At 36.2% G+C, this 15,123-nt stretch overlaps 1 non-coding gene across 1 annotated transcript; it reads right to left on the bottom strand.

Moving 5' to 3' along the window:
- Window positions 1–4,400: 4,400 nt before the first annotated feature.
- On the bottom strand, window positions 4,401–4,507 carry LOC121229884 (small nucleolar RNA R71). Its single transcript, XR_005927838.1, has one exon. It is a non-coding gene; the product is annotated as a small nucleolar RNA R71 (small nucleolar RNA).
- Between the last annotated feature and the right edge of the window lie 10,616 nt (window positions 4,508–15,123).

Consider the following 15,123-nt stretch of genomic DNA (forward strand, 5'->3'; position numbering starts at 1 on the left):
TTCACAAACACACATGCCGATTTCATTCACTCATCTCTAATGTTAATTAAGAAATGCCGAATGTCACCAACTAAATGGCATACACACACACCCACATGCATAAAAGTCATCCACACCTCCTATAGCTCATTCGGCCTTCACCTTTGCTAGTTTTCTCCATTTTTTTGTCGGTTATATATACATAGTCCTAAGGTAATATCACGAATGGGCTTACATATATATATGTATATATACATATAGCCGAATATGCAAAGCTTAAACCCAACATCACATAAGCTCCTAAGTGATGGCCGAATATGTATATCTATATATATTCATCAACTATACTATTACTTTTAATTTATCTAATCACACAATTTCATCTAAGTTTAGCATGTAACACAATCATCACCCTTATTAATCTCTTATAGCCGAAAACCATACTTACCCCCAAAATCGAAATTTCAACATGGTTTACAAAAATCACTTGATAACTCACTCAATATTAACTAAAATTTCAAAAGCTAGTACATACTTCATTACCTTAATAGTGACTTAAGATGACCGATTGCTCATGTTACCAACAATATTCAAGATTTGAACATGGGCTAAGTAAGGGACTTAGTAACTAGCTTAATACATTCAACAATTTCCAAAAGCTACCATGCATTACATACCTTATTCAAGACTAGAAGGAGTGGCCGAATGTCTTACTTCCCCTTCCCCCTTCTTCTTAGCATTTTCGGCCAAGGATGATAAAAGATGAACAAATTTTTTTTCTTTCTTCTTTAGAACATTCGGCCAAGGGGAAATGAAGAAAGATGGACACTTTTTTTTTGTTTTTCCTTCTTACTTTCACGGCAAAAGGGGGGGAAAGAAACAATTACACACATCCTTTCCTCTTTCCATTTCTTTATTCCCCATACTTCTTATTATATTTTATCCTACATACCTCACTAGGCCAACATGTTCCCAACATGTTTCCACCCATAGCATGGCCGACCACTACTTATTAGGAGGGGGAATTTGACATGCAAGTCCCCCCTTTTTTTCCACATGCACTAATAGGTCCTTACGCATTGACCTATCACATTTTAAAATTTTCTCACATAAGTCCTATTGACTTAATTCACATGCAATCGACTAAATCGAAGCTTGAAATTTTCACACATTCATAGTTACATATTCTAGACAATAAATATCACATTCAAACATTTCGGTGACTTGGTTTAACGGTCCCGAAACCACTTCCCGACTAGGGTCAATTTTGGGCTGTCACAATCAAGGTACCAATAAATTTAAACGCTATTAATGAATTCTTTGAATTGCCTGATTTCAAAAATGACAAATATTCTTCCTTGATGAGCAATATAGAGCCGAAAAATTTGCATGAAATTCTCGAGGAACTTACATTCCAGGTTCTAAGTGGATTGTGTCAAAGCAAGGAATCCACACTTGTCGAAGGGAATATTTGACACCACTCGCAAAGTTATGGTTCTATTTCATCCATTTTAGCCTTATGCCTAGCTCACATGGGACTACAATTTCATTAGAGCGAATGGTTTTATTATACTCGATTTTAACTGGAAAAACCATTGATGTGGGAAAAATCATCCTGAGAGAAATGCGAAATTGTGCCGTTAGAAATTCTAGCCCAGCCTACTTTCCTTTTACAATAACAATTATGTGCTCAAAAGCTAAATTTTTACAATCGTAAAGAAGACAGGCTATAGCCAGGGCACAATCATAGATTGGGACCTCTACCGAATACCTAGAGAATCTGTTCTACAGCAATGAGTTGCAGAAAATGAGGATCCTGAAGAAGAAGTAGAAGATCCCACAATGCAATCAGCTGAAGTCCCAGATAAGGCGAAACCAATAGAACCAGAAGTTGAACCTGAGGACTGTAAACTGAAAAATATATAGGATTTTCCTATATAATTCATCACCTTTTTACTTAAATTTATTGTTAAAACTAAGTAATTGCTTAATAAATTAATGAAATATATGAAAATATGAAATTGAGACATGGAAATTATTAAAATGTGATTTTATGCTTTATTATATAGTTTTCATATAGAAAATGACTTCTTTTATATTAACTTGAGCAGATTATATTTTCAAGCTATAAAGTGGGCCATGCATGATTAAATTAAATAATAAAATATACAGTTATATTTAATAATTTATTTAATATGTTTCATTAATAAATGGGGTTTTAATTAATTAAGTAAATTGATTAATTAAAGTGGTTAAATTACATTCTTTGGTCCTCTAAATTATCTACTATGGGTGGACAAGTCTGAGAGCTTTATGTTGATTGCAAAACCATCCAAATAGAGGACCAAATCAACCCAAAATTTTGCTGCATGTGGATGTTCATAAATCAAATTTTGGTTTAATTACACAATGTCCTTGAAGAGTTGAAGAAATCAGAGATTTACACGGAGATTTGCAATTGACCAAGTCCTAATCCTGATGATGTTGTCGAACTGAAATCAAGAAAAAATCAGCCACATTTCCACAAATCATGGCTGGCCACCCTTGGATGAATTTGAAAAAGATGGACACTCCTATTTTTAGCAAACTAGCTCCCTTGCCTCACCTATAAATAAGACCCCATTTCTCATTTTTCTAATCATCCCTCACTCATTCATCATTCTCTCCTCTCTCAACTCTCGTAGCCCTCACGCGTATCATCATCTTTGCATAAAGATTTTAGCAAATTAGCCTCTTAAAGAGCCCTTGGTCGGCCGCCTTGGAGAGCCATCAGCAAAGGAGCGAAGCGAGGGAACAAAGGAGCCTTCGTCAGTCAGAGTCTTGTGTGACAGCCACTTTGATTTGGGTTTAATCTTTCTTTTCTTTAACTTAATTCAAGAATGCTTGCCATGTGGTTACTATTGTTGTTTACAACAATGATAGCTTAATTTTATTTAAGCTAGGATGATTATTTTGATTGATAATATTTATTTGATTCATGCTTATAATTTTTGTGCCTAAATCTTGTATGTTTTCAATTAAAATCAAGTCTGTATTTTGTTCATATGTGATTGAAATGCACTTGAATTAGCTGAGTGATCCTAACCAGACGACGGTTAATGGACACATAATTGAAATGTGCATGATCAATTTAGATCCTAACCAGATTAAATTGTAGGTTACATAACAACCCTAACTAGGCTCTGTTATTTACATAGTTTTTAGATTTGTGCAATTAAAATGTTTCAAACTAAAATGTTTCAAGCCTAACACGTCCATGTTACCTAGCATGAATACTAAGAAACCCTTAGTAAATAAGGACTAGTAATGCATATTTACTAAGTAAAGGATTCCGAAAGGACCTAATGTGGTTTCCAAACTCATGAAAGATCGAGTTGCCATGGAATGTTTTTCCTAATATTGATAAGCATGTTGATAAAAATTTGAGTTTAATTAAAGTAATTTTCCTAGCTTATTTATTTTATAATTGTTGCTTATTGTGTTAATTTTGTTAAAATCTATTTCATTCATATAGTTGCATGTTAGGATAAATCACATCAGGGATCATTGCATTTAGTTTAATATATTTTAATCATCACGTCTCAATTATATTATTTTTATTTATCAAATTGTTAATATAATTTTACAAATTAATTGACTTAGCACAAATACAATCCCTGTGGAGACGATAATTTGATACTTACTTATTACTTGATAACAACTGTGTACACTTGCACAAACCCGAGCATTACAAGTTTTTGGCTCCGTTGCCGAGGATTGTCAATTGTTGCCATAGTCATTTTTTGTGAAATTATTTATTTTCAATTTGGTTATTTCTAACATTACTAAGTTATTCTTTTTTTAATTTTGTGATTTTATTTTCAGGTGTTTATGATCATAGATCGGATTATCGATTTAGTCCCAATAGACCCTGAAATTGAGCGAACTTTCAGACAAAGAAGACGTGAACGAACAACTCAAAGACAAATCAAGATGGACCTTCGAAATCATAATCAAGACCAAGGTAATAAAGCCGAACATGTAGAAATCCCATCCTCACTGCCGATGATAGGGATCGATACATCAAACAATATATTGTACTGCTTTTCAATGAGTTAAATCCAGGAATTAGAAAGCCAGATATTGAGGCAACCCAATTCAAATTGAAACTAGTGATGTTTCAAATGCTACAAATGGTGGGCCAATTTAGTGGTATGCCCACAGAAGATCCATATCTCCACCTTCGATTGTTCATGGAAGTGAGTGATTCATTCAAGATAGTCGGTGTGACTGAAGACGCACCGAAGTTGAAGTTGTTTCCGTACTCGTTGCGAGATCGAGCACAAGCATGGCTCAATTCATTGCAACTAAGTTCCATATCTACATGGTAAGAATTAGTAGAGAAATTTTTGGTAAAGTATTTCCCGCCTAGCAAGAATGCTAAGTTAAGGAACAAGATCACAACATTCCAACAATTGGATGACGAGTCTTTGTATGAGGCTTGGGAGCGATTCAAGGAGTTACTTCGTAAGTGTCCTAATCATGGGATTCCTCATTGTATCCAGTTGGAGACATTCTATAATGGTCTCAATGCACATACAAGATTGATGGTAGATGCTTCTGTAATAGTGCAATTTTGTCTAAGTCTTATAATAAGGCTTGTGAGATTATCGAGAGGATCGCGAGTAATAACTATCAATGGCCAACAAATCGAACAGCTTCAGGAAGACGAGTAGCTAGAGTTCATGAAGTTGATGCTCTCACTTCATTATCAGTTCAGGTATCATCTATTTCCTCTATGTTAAAGCAGTTTACTGCTAATTGTGCTAATAATTTTGCAGCTCAACCACCAATTCCATTTGAAGTAGTTTCTTGTGTGTATTGTGGGGAAGGTCATTCTTTCGAGAATTACCCATTGAATCTCGAGTTAATGTACTATGTAGGGAACCAACATCAAAATAGGAGTGGACAACGACCCCAGTCCAATCTCTATAATCCTTTATGGTGTAATCATCCCAACTTTTCTTGGAGCAACCAAGGAAATGGACCAAACAACAACTTTATGCAGCATAAACCCAACCAATCTCAAAGGTTTAATCAGCAAGCTCCAAAACCACCTCAAGTTGAGGCATCAAATAGTTTGGAGAACTTGTTGAAAGCGTATATGAAAAAGAATGACACTTTGATCCAGAGCCAAGCAGCAACACTGAAAAATTTGGAAAACCAAATGGGTCAGTTAGCTACGGAGCTTCGTAATAGACCGCAAGGAACATTGCCGAGCAATACTGAGAATCTAAGAAGCTTGGGTAAAGAACTTATCAAGGCAGTGGCAATGCGAAGTGGTAAAATTTTGGAACCCCGATTGATTGATGTCGAAGACAAGCCTGTTGAAAAGGAGGAAAGTCAACCAGCTATTGAAATTCCTATACCAAAGGAATCAGAATCTACAAAGACTAACAAGGTAAATCCTAACTTATTGAATTCAGATACTTTAACATCTTCTTTGGATGCAGATTTACCTACTCAGAAGAGTTGTTCGGCTCAACCGAAAGTTCTATCACCTCCATATCCGTAAAGATTGTAGCAACACAAGCAGAAACAGAAGGTGCAGTTCAAGAAGTTTTTGGATGTTCTGAAGCAATTACACATCAATATTCCATTGGTAGAGGCTTTAGAACGAATGCCAAATTATGTGAAGTTTATGAAGGATGTACTATCCAAGAAGAAATGACTGAGTGTGTATAAGACTGTCGCCTTGACAAAGGAGTGCAGTACATTCCTGTAGAACAAGCTGCCACCGGGATTAAAGGATCCAAAAAGCATTATGATACCCTGTAACATTGGTGAATCTTACTGTGGTAAAGCTTTGTGTGACTTAGGAGTAAATATCAACTTGATGCCTAAGTCTATTTTCAAAATGCTAGGGATAGGAGAAGTAAGACCTACAACTGTGATGCTCCAGCTAGCAGATCGATCTTTAGCATACCCCGAAGGAAAGACGAAGATGTTTTGGTAAGATTCAATAAATTTATTTTTCCTACTGATTTCATTATTCTAGATTTTGAAGCAGATAAGGAAGTGCCAATTATCCTTGTGACATCCCGAATTAGGGCCTAGTTAGAATAGTGGTTTCAAGACCACAAATCTGAGATAGAAATAATTATTTTATGATTTCTATGAGGTCTATAATATGAATGTTTGCTTATGTGAAAGTTTCATGAAGAAATTCTATGCTTAAAATGTCTAATTGAATTTTAGAGGCCAAATTGAATAAAATGAAAAACTTGAATTCTAGAAGCTTTAAGTATGAAATTGTTTTAGATAATGCATTAGTGGGTTCTAATTAGCAATTTGACCCATTTTCAAAATTTTAGACAAAAATGGACATGCATAGGAAAAATTTGAACGAAAAACCCTAAAGGCATTTTGGTTATTTGGTAATTAAATGAAATAAAAAGGGAAAAATCAAGTGAAAATGTTGTCCATCTTCCTCCTTAGCTGTCGAAATTTGTGAAGAACCATAGCTAGGGCTTTCAAACTTTTCAAGCTTGAAAGTAAGTTCGTTCTAGCCCCGTTTTTAATGTTCTTAACATTTTTGAAATCCTTGTAACATGATGTGCCCGTTTCTAATAATATTTTAAGCTAGGTTTCATGTTAAAATTTTGACCCATGCATGAGAAGTTTTTTTTTTGATGTTTAATGGAAGAATATGATAGTTTGATATGTGTTCAACATCTTTTACTAGGTGATTTTGTATGAAAACACCTGAAAGGGACCATTTTGTAAAAGATCTAAAATGTTTTCTTGTTATTAGGAGTTATATGCTTATTGGTTGTTATGAAAGCATAAATGATATTATGGCCATTACATACGACATCACGATCAAGTACGACAAAGTATGCCTTGTGCAAGTGTGGAAAATCCCATTCAAACCTTAGAAATAGTTTAGGACACAAGTGACATGTCACTAGAAATTAAGAAGTCCGAACTCGTTGAGTGGTCCGGGTTCGTGATATATGTGGCATCCGAACTCGTTGAGTGGTCCGAGTTCATTATGGATGCAAGCATCCGAGCTCGTTGAGTGGTCTGAGTTCATAATGGATGTGATACATGTGATTGAGTTCCGAGCAATGGTTTTGTGTGTCCTACTAGTGGCTAGGTAATCTTTGAGTGGTCGGATACCTGACAGCTTTTGTGAGCAGCCTGTGTAGTTACACCTTGATCGATAGCTTATATGAGCAAGCCCGTGAGTAGCTCCATTGCAAGCGTTGCATGATATGATGTAGCTTCGACTACATATGTTTATGTGGCACTTATGTGCAGGTTTTCGCGTATCCAATAGTATTTCGAGTGTTCAACGAGTAATGCAATGAATGTGATGAAAGTCCCGAGAAGGGCATGTTAAAAAGGTATGGTTATATGATATACTACGATGACTACAGGTATGTACGTTGATCCTATGAATAATGCCTTGGTAAAGAACGATTTGTGATAAGCAAGTATATATGTATATATGATAAGTAAACCAAAAGGTTTGAATGATGAATAATCTTTATGTATATATTACTACGTCTTTGCATGTTGATTGCTTACTACCATTGCATATTATTTACATGTGGACTTACTAAGCTTTAATGCTTACCCCCTTTCTTTTCCATCCTTTGTAGTTCTGCCAAGCTAGCTCAGGGATCGGAAGCTATCGGAGTATTCGATCACACTATCAAAAGATTATTGTGTATAGTTAAATTGTTATTTTGAGTATGGCATGTTTAGGGAACTTGGTTATTTTGTGATATGTGTCATGCTATTTGGCTAAATTGTAAAGGCCTATGATGATGATGATTCATTTTGTAATGGCCATGTGATATGGCTAATATTTGATTATTAGGCTGTAATCTAATTACCCATGCATGCATGTGTCAGTGCCTTGATGATGTGATATGTTATTGCTTGGTTAATGTATGATAAAGTATGGCTAGATGCTAAAAGATAAGGGATAACATAGTGGCTTAAAATGACTATAGACATGAGTGCATAATTTGAAGTTATGGTAACAAGTTTGATAATGCATGAAATTGGTGTGGAATGCTTCTAAATGGTGCAACAAAATGAATGTGTAATAGGATGACATTAAGAATATGTGAGAGTGCCACGGTGTTGAATATTTAAGTGTCTAAATATGTCATGTTGCATGCTATGAAATATGTTTGAATGTGTGAATGATTGAGGGTGACAATTGGCTTGGAGAATAGCCTTTAAATGGTCCACACCGATAGACACACGGGCATGTGTCTAGACCGTGTGTGACACATAGTCTACCACATGGGCGTGTTGAATGGCCATGTGTGACGGCCCAAAGTTGACCCTAGTCGAAAAGTGGTTTCGGGACCACGAACCGAGTCTTATAAATAATTAAAAATTATATTCTGTGTTTATGATGTGAGTAATTGCATGTGTGAAAGTTTCATGCATTAATTTGATCATCTTTATGTGAATCTTTTTTTATATGGACTTATATGAAACTTTGTTGGAAAGTGAGAGGCTAATTTACAATGGTCTAATAGTACATGCATTGAAAAGAGTGGTTTTGCATGTCAATTTACCCAAGTTAAATATGGTGGCCGGCCATGTTATGGAGTAAATAATATTATAACTATTTTATGCTAATAGTTTATGTTACAAAATGAAATAATGAATAAGGTTAATAAAATACAAGTTAGTGGGAGGAAAAACCAAAGTTAGCCTATGTTTTCTCCTCCATTGCCGTAACTAGAGAAAGAAGAGGAAGAAAAGCCTTTGGGGAAGAAAATTCGGCTAAGGTGGATACCTAAAGTAAGGTAAGTTCAATGTCATTCTTGGAAAACTTATGCACCATTTGGATGATTAGTTTAACTTCTACCTATTTTATGGTTTGAAGATAGGTTTTGTATGAGTTAAGTTTCGGTTAAGGTGGATTGATTAATTGGGTTTTATAAGGAAATTATGCCATAGCCGAATGTGTCTTGAAGAAGATGTCATATGTGCTTATTATAAGTATATGTATGTTCGGCTAATGAGTTTGAATTGAAGTTTCGATAGGTTGTGGGTTGAGTGGCCGAGTGAACTATAGGCTTTGCAAGGATGGAATTTACTTATAAGTTGTGTGTGTATGGCTTTATTTGCTAATGACATTTAAGAGTTTAAATCTTGAATAATGTTATGCATAGGTTTCGGCCATGAATCCTTGTGTTATAACACTTGCTTAATAATGAAAGAACATGAGCTTAAAGCTTGAGTAACACTCGGCTTTAGTGTAAGTTAAAATTTGTTAGAAAATAATTTTCAAGTTAGTAGATTATGTGTTAAGAGAGGGATTTAGAATGTATATATATATAGCTGAATGTGATATGTGTGAATTATATGTTAAATCAAGGCTTGGTAAGCTAGCTATTAAGGTGAAATGCTAATGTTAGTATTTGATTTGGTAATAATCTGTTTGGGGACAGCAGCAGTAAGGTGATTTTGGAAAATCGCCATAAATTGTAGGAGTTGAATTAGAAGCTGAGTGAATTATGTCATTAAAGCTTGAAGAGTCTATTTTCTTACAAAGGAAACTATAAAAACAAAAGAGTTACCGATCTTGAGATATTTGAAGTATTGTGGGGCTGAGTCAAAATGACTGCTGGATTCCCTGTTCTGTTTTTAGAAAATCATTATAAATTGTACAAAAATGATTATAAGATAAAATTTATATGCTTAGACTCCTTAATGAGTCTAGTTTCAAATGAGATCAAATACAACACATTTGGAATTCTGTAAAGTGAGAAATTGGATTCGTAGTGAAGAGTGGTCAGAATAGTCAACCAGTGAAATAGGGGAAACTTTAAGAAAAATCTGGTATTGATTGGCCAAGCCTAAAATTCTGAAAATTTTATGGATGGAAGATATACGAGTCTATATTCAGGGAAAATTAACGGCAAGTGATTTGGAGTTTAGTAGCTCCAGTTATAAGTAATTTAGTAACTACTGCTCAGGAAAACAGCTCGTAGTGAATATGTGATTTTGTTGTAAACATTAATGAAAGTGTGCCGATGAATTATTTATTGATTAATATAAAGCTTGCTATAATCTATGTGTGTGAAAGTCGGATCAATATATATAATATTATTCTGAAAGTAATACTTGAATAGTCGATTAATGACTATTTTAAATTTTGTTGAACTTAAGCTCAAGAGCAAGGGGGAACTAGATCCGATAAAGGGAAGGAAAAAGTAATTGAATAGCCGTTGAAGTCGTTCGACGACATTTGAGGTAAGTCTTCGAGTAATGACCCTACTTGAATTATATTGAAATGAATAGTCATACTATGACGGATAGTCGAATGTGCTTAGAGACTATCTTATAAAGCCAATTGAAATCATGCTCCTTGTGTGTGGCTACTGAGCCGAAATTTGAAAAGTTTAATAAATGTTTCGTGTTCGAGCCTTAGTAACGAAGAAATGATATGGATGTGTTATGATTATTGATATATGTGTGTATGAACATTGGATTATATCCGGGCTAAGACCCGAAGGCAATTATGCGAGATGATATATCCGGGCTAAGACCCGAAGGCAATTATGCGAGTTGATATATCCGGGCTAAGACCCGAAGGCAATTATGCGAGTTGATGTATCCGGGCTAAGACCCGAAGGCAACTATGCGAGTTGATATATCCGGGCTAAGACCCGAAGGCAATTATGCGAGTTGATATATCCGGGTTAAGACCCGAAGGCAAATGTGTTTGTGGCTGTATTCGGTTAAATACCGAAGAAACTTGGGTTTGAATGTGAGCGTTTTGTGCTGTAACTAATTTAATAATTATGCTTGACCAACCCGAATGATAAGGTATGTTTGCGTGTGCATTGGAAAAGTCGGTTCGTTTTAAATAGTATTTGTGCGATCGGCTAACGAATTTTCGGCTTTTAGAAAGGTTGATACCTTGTGTATCTATGTTGATGAAGTGTGAAGTAAGTATGATTATGAGAATGTGTGTTAATAAAGTGATTTAGTTAGCTATGTGAATGTAATACTGTAGTCAAAGCCGATTTCATTACTTGAGACTTACTAAGCTTAAAATGCTTACCCGGTTGCTTTGGCTCTCTGTTTTATAGATTTTGTTCGTTAGCTATCGGATTCGGGATCAGCGAAGTCGAAGTCATCTACACTATCAAGCTCTTTTGGTACTCTTTTAGTTGAACTCTGGATATGGCATGTATAGGACTACCCCCTGTTGTTTAAGTTCTTTTGTGATGTATGTGTGTAAAGCCATGCGAAAATGGCTTGTAGATGTGGAGTATGGCATTAGACCATTTGTGTTTATGTATGTATATATATGGTTTCACGATGTGACTATGGATTGAAATGGAAGTGTTGGGCTAATGATCAGCCATTGGAATGGCTAAATATGAACACATGTGGACCTATGTATGGCAAAACCCTAGTTGGTCCATGGTAACCACAAAATAGGTAAAGTTTATCTTGAAAACAGATTTTGACAGCAACAGTGGTGTAGAATTGAAAAATCACATAAATTCGTAGGAGTGGAATTAAATAGTGAGTAAATTATGTAATCGAACCTTGATGAATCTACTTTCATATGGAAGTAACGAAACAATTATAGGAACAGTACAGAAAGAGATATTCGGGTTCTTGTGGAACAGGGCCAGAACAGTTTCTGGATTCACTGTTCCGCCTTTGGAAATTCACTATAAATTGACCAGAGATAATTAGGGGTCATACCATATATGTATGGATTCCTCTCTGAGTCTAGTTTCCATAGAAACAAACGGCATTAGTATTGAAGCCCTGTGCAGAGAGATATCCCAGTCGTAATGGGAAAAGGTCAGTGTAGTCGACCCCTGTAACATGAGAGACTTTGACTAATAAACTGTACTAATGGGCCCGACCAAAAATTCTAGAAAAAAAATATATAGGTGGGGACATGAGTCTAGTTTCAGGGAAAAATCACAAAACTGATTTTCGAGTTGTGAAACTCAAGATATGATTTTTGAAGCGACTAGTACTCAGACTGGGCAGTGTCTGGAAAAATTTTTAAAAGTCTGTCAACACCTCGTATTCGACTCCGGTGACGGTCTCGGGTTTGGGGTGTTACACCATGTATCCCCTGCACCCTAATTTTCCAAGTCAGTTTTCTCAATTGTAAACACACGGGCTAAGACACGGGCGTGTGTCTTGGCTGTGTGAGGGACACAGCCTACCCACATGTGAGTGTACTCTGGTCATGTGAAGCCTGCACCTTTTTATGAATAATTCATTTAATTTAATTGACCACATGGCCATGTGATATGGCCATGTGACACTAAATTGATGCTGATGTCATAGTCAGATAGTTACACGGTCGAAGAACATGGGCTTGTAGAGAGCACACATGCGTGTCCCCTGTCTCACACGGGTGTGAGGCTCTGTATTAGGGAAATTTTCTAAACTTTTCTAAAAGTCCTTGATTTAGTCTCAATCCTCTTCTGATGGATGTTTTGGGCCTTGTAGGCCCATATTAGAGACAAATTGTGTATGTATGAATGAAGTTGTTTTAAAGAAAATTTTTATAGCCTAACTTTTCACATGAATGACTGTGTATGTGTTCGGTAATGCCTTGTATCCTATCCCGATCTCAGGTACAAGTAAAGGGTGTTACATTTAGTGGTATCAGAGCTATGGTTTAGTCGATTCTCGGACTAACCTAGCATATTTGAGTCTAGCTATACATGCCATACGTATATATATAATGATACTGTGAGGACTCCTAACATTGTTAAAATGTATTTTTATATAGAAAATGGATCCCGATAGAGCATTGGCGGTGCCATTCGAGAGTAGACTCGAAACTATCAGTAGAGGAGAAGGAGGTAGAGTGACCCTTCTCCACATGATGATGCGTAGTATACGGAGTTCGTTTGAATGAACCCAAACGCTCAACCTCCCCCACCTCCCTCAGATCCTTAACCCCCACCTATGATGCCTCAACGTGTGGATTTCAGAGATTTGCTAGAACACCTGTTGATAAAATTCAGAAACAATGTGCTGAGGAATTTAGGGCAAATTCTAATGATGACCCTGAGAAAGCAGGGTTCTGGTTAGAGAACTCGATATGGATAATTGATAAACTATCTTGTACACCCGAGGGGTGCCTAAAATGTGCCATATCTTTGTTGAGAGATGCGGCGTATCATTGCTGGAGAACGCTGATATCTATGATACCACCAGAGATGGTTACTTGGGAATTCTTTTAAGAGGAATTCTGAGAGAAATACATTAGCGAATGGTTCATCGATCAGAAGCGTAAGAAATTTCTAGATTTGAAATAGGGTCGTATGGTAGTTAGTGAATATGAGAAAGAATTCATCAGACTCAGCAAATATGCTCGGGAGTGTGTATCCTCCGAGGATAAAATGTGTAGAAGATTTGAAGATGGACTTAATGAGGATATTAAGACATTAGTAGGTATTTTTGAGTTGAAAGAATTTGTGGTACTCGTTGAGCGGGCTTATAAAGATGAAGAATTGGTCAAAGAAAAGAAGAAAGCCGAGTCCTAGGCTAGAGACACAAGAAAGAGATACCAGAGTAAGTCGTTGCTATCTCAGTCTAAGAAACCTAGAAAGATGTACTCCTGTTCACATGTGTCGAATGGACACTCATATGAGAATTGTAAAAAGCAAAATTCGGGTTTTAGATCTCAGGCTACATCAGTGGCAAGTGTAGGTAAAATTAAACCTTCCAAGGCTAAATGCCAGCAATGTGGTAGATGTGGTTCTCTAGACCACATTATTAAGGAATGTCCCGAGATGATGGAGAAAGAAAGATTTCAGATTCCAAGACTGAGTGGCGCAGCTTCTAGGGGAAGACCCTCGAGAAATGTCAAGAATGGGCCTAGTAGTAAGAATGTGACACAAGCTACAGCAGTGAGATCTGAAGTTAGGTCTCCGGCTAGAGTCTACGCCATGCGCATGTGTGAAGATGCAACTTCTCCTGATGTGATCACTGGTAATTTTTCTCTCTATGATATTAATGTTATTGCTTTGATAGACCATGGTTCTACTCACTTGTATATGTGTATGAAATTGGCATCTAGCATGAATATACTTGTCGAGTCTACAAAATTTATGATTAAGGTGTCAAACCCATTAGAAAAGCATGTGACAGTTGGTAAAGTATGTAAGAAATTCCCTTTGATGGTTAAAGATCATTATTTTCCAATCGACTTGATGTTATTGCCTTTTGATGAATTTGATGTCATACTGGGTATGGATTGGTTAACACTACATGATGCTACAGTGAATTGTAGATAAAAAGTTATGGAATTGAAATGTGAAAACAATGAGATTCTTTAGGTTGAATCAGATGATATAGATAAGTTGCCAATGGTAATTTATTCAATGACTGCTCAGAGATGTATGAGAAAAGGGTATGAAGCTTATTTGGCATACATATTGAATACAAAGGAATCCGAACTAAAAATCGAATCAGTGTCAGTTGTATGCAAGTATGCGGATGTATTCCCGAAGGAATTGCCAAGTTTGCCTCCAATTAGAGAAGTTGAATTCAGTTTTGAGCTAATGCCGGGGATGGCACCTATCTCTATTACTCCGTATAGGATGGCCCCGACTGAGTTGAAAGAATTGAAGTTACAGTTGCAAGAGTTAACTGACAAAGGTTTTGCGAGACCAAGCTTTTCGTCGTGGGGTGCTCCCGTATTATTCGTGAAAAATAAGGATGGTTCCATGAGATTATGCATTGACTACCAGCAACTCAATAAGTTGACAATCAAAAATAAGTATCCTTTTTCAAGGATTGATGACTTGTTTAACCAGCTGAAAGGAAGGACATGGTTCTCTAAGATAGACTTGAGGTCTAGATATTACTAGTTACGAGTTAAAGAGTCTAATGTGCCTAAGACTGCCTTCAGAATGAGGTATAGCCATTAAGAGTTTCTTGTTATGCCATGTGGATTAACAAATGCTCCTGCCATGTTTATGGATTTAATGAACCGAATTTTTCGGCCATATTTGGTTAAATTTGTTGTGGTGTTTATCGATGATATTCTAGAGATGAGGCAGAGCATGTTGTACACTTGAGAACTATTTTGTAGACTTTGAGGGATAAATAGTTATATGTCACGTTTAGTAA

The sequence above is a fragment of the Gossypium hirsutum genome, chromosome A05 (assembly GCF_007990345.1).
Source record: "Gossypium hirsutum isolate 1008001.06 chromosome A05, Gossypium_hirsutum_v2.1, whole genome shotgun sequence".
Taxonomy (NCBI): domain Eukaryota; kingdom Viridiplantae; phylum Streptophyta; class Magnoliopsida; order Malvales; family Malvaceae; genus Gossypium; species Gossypium hirsutum.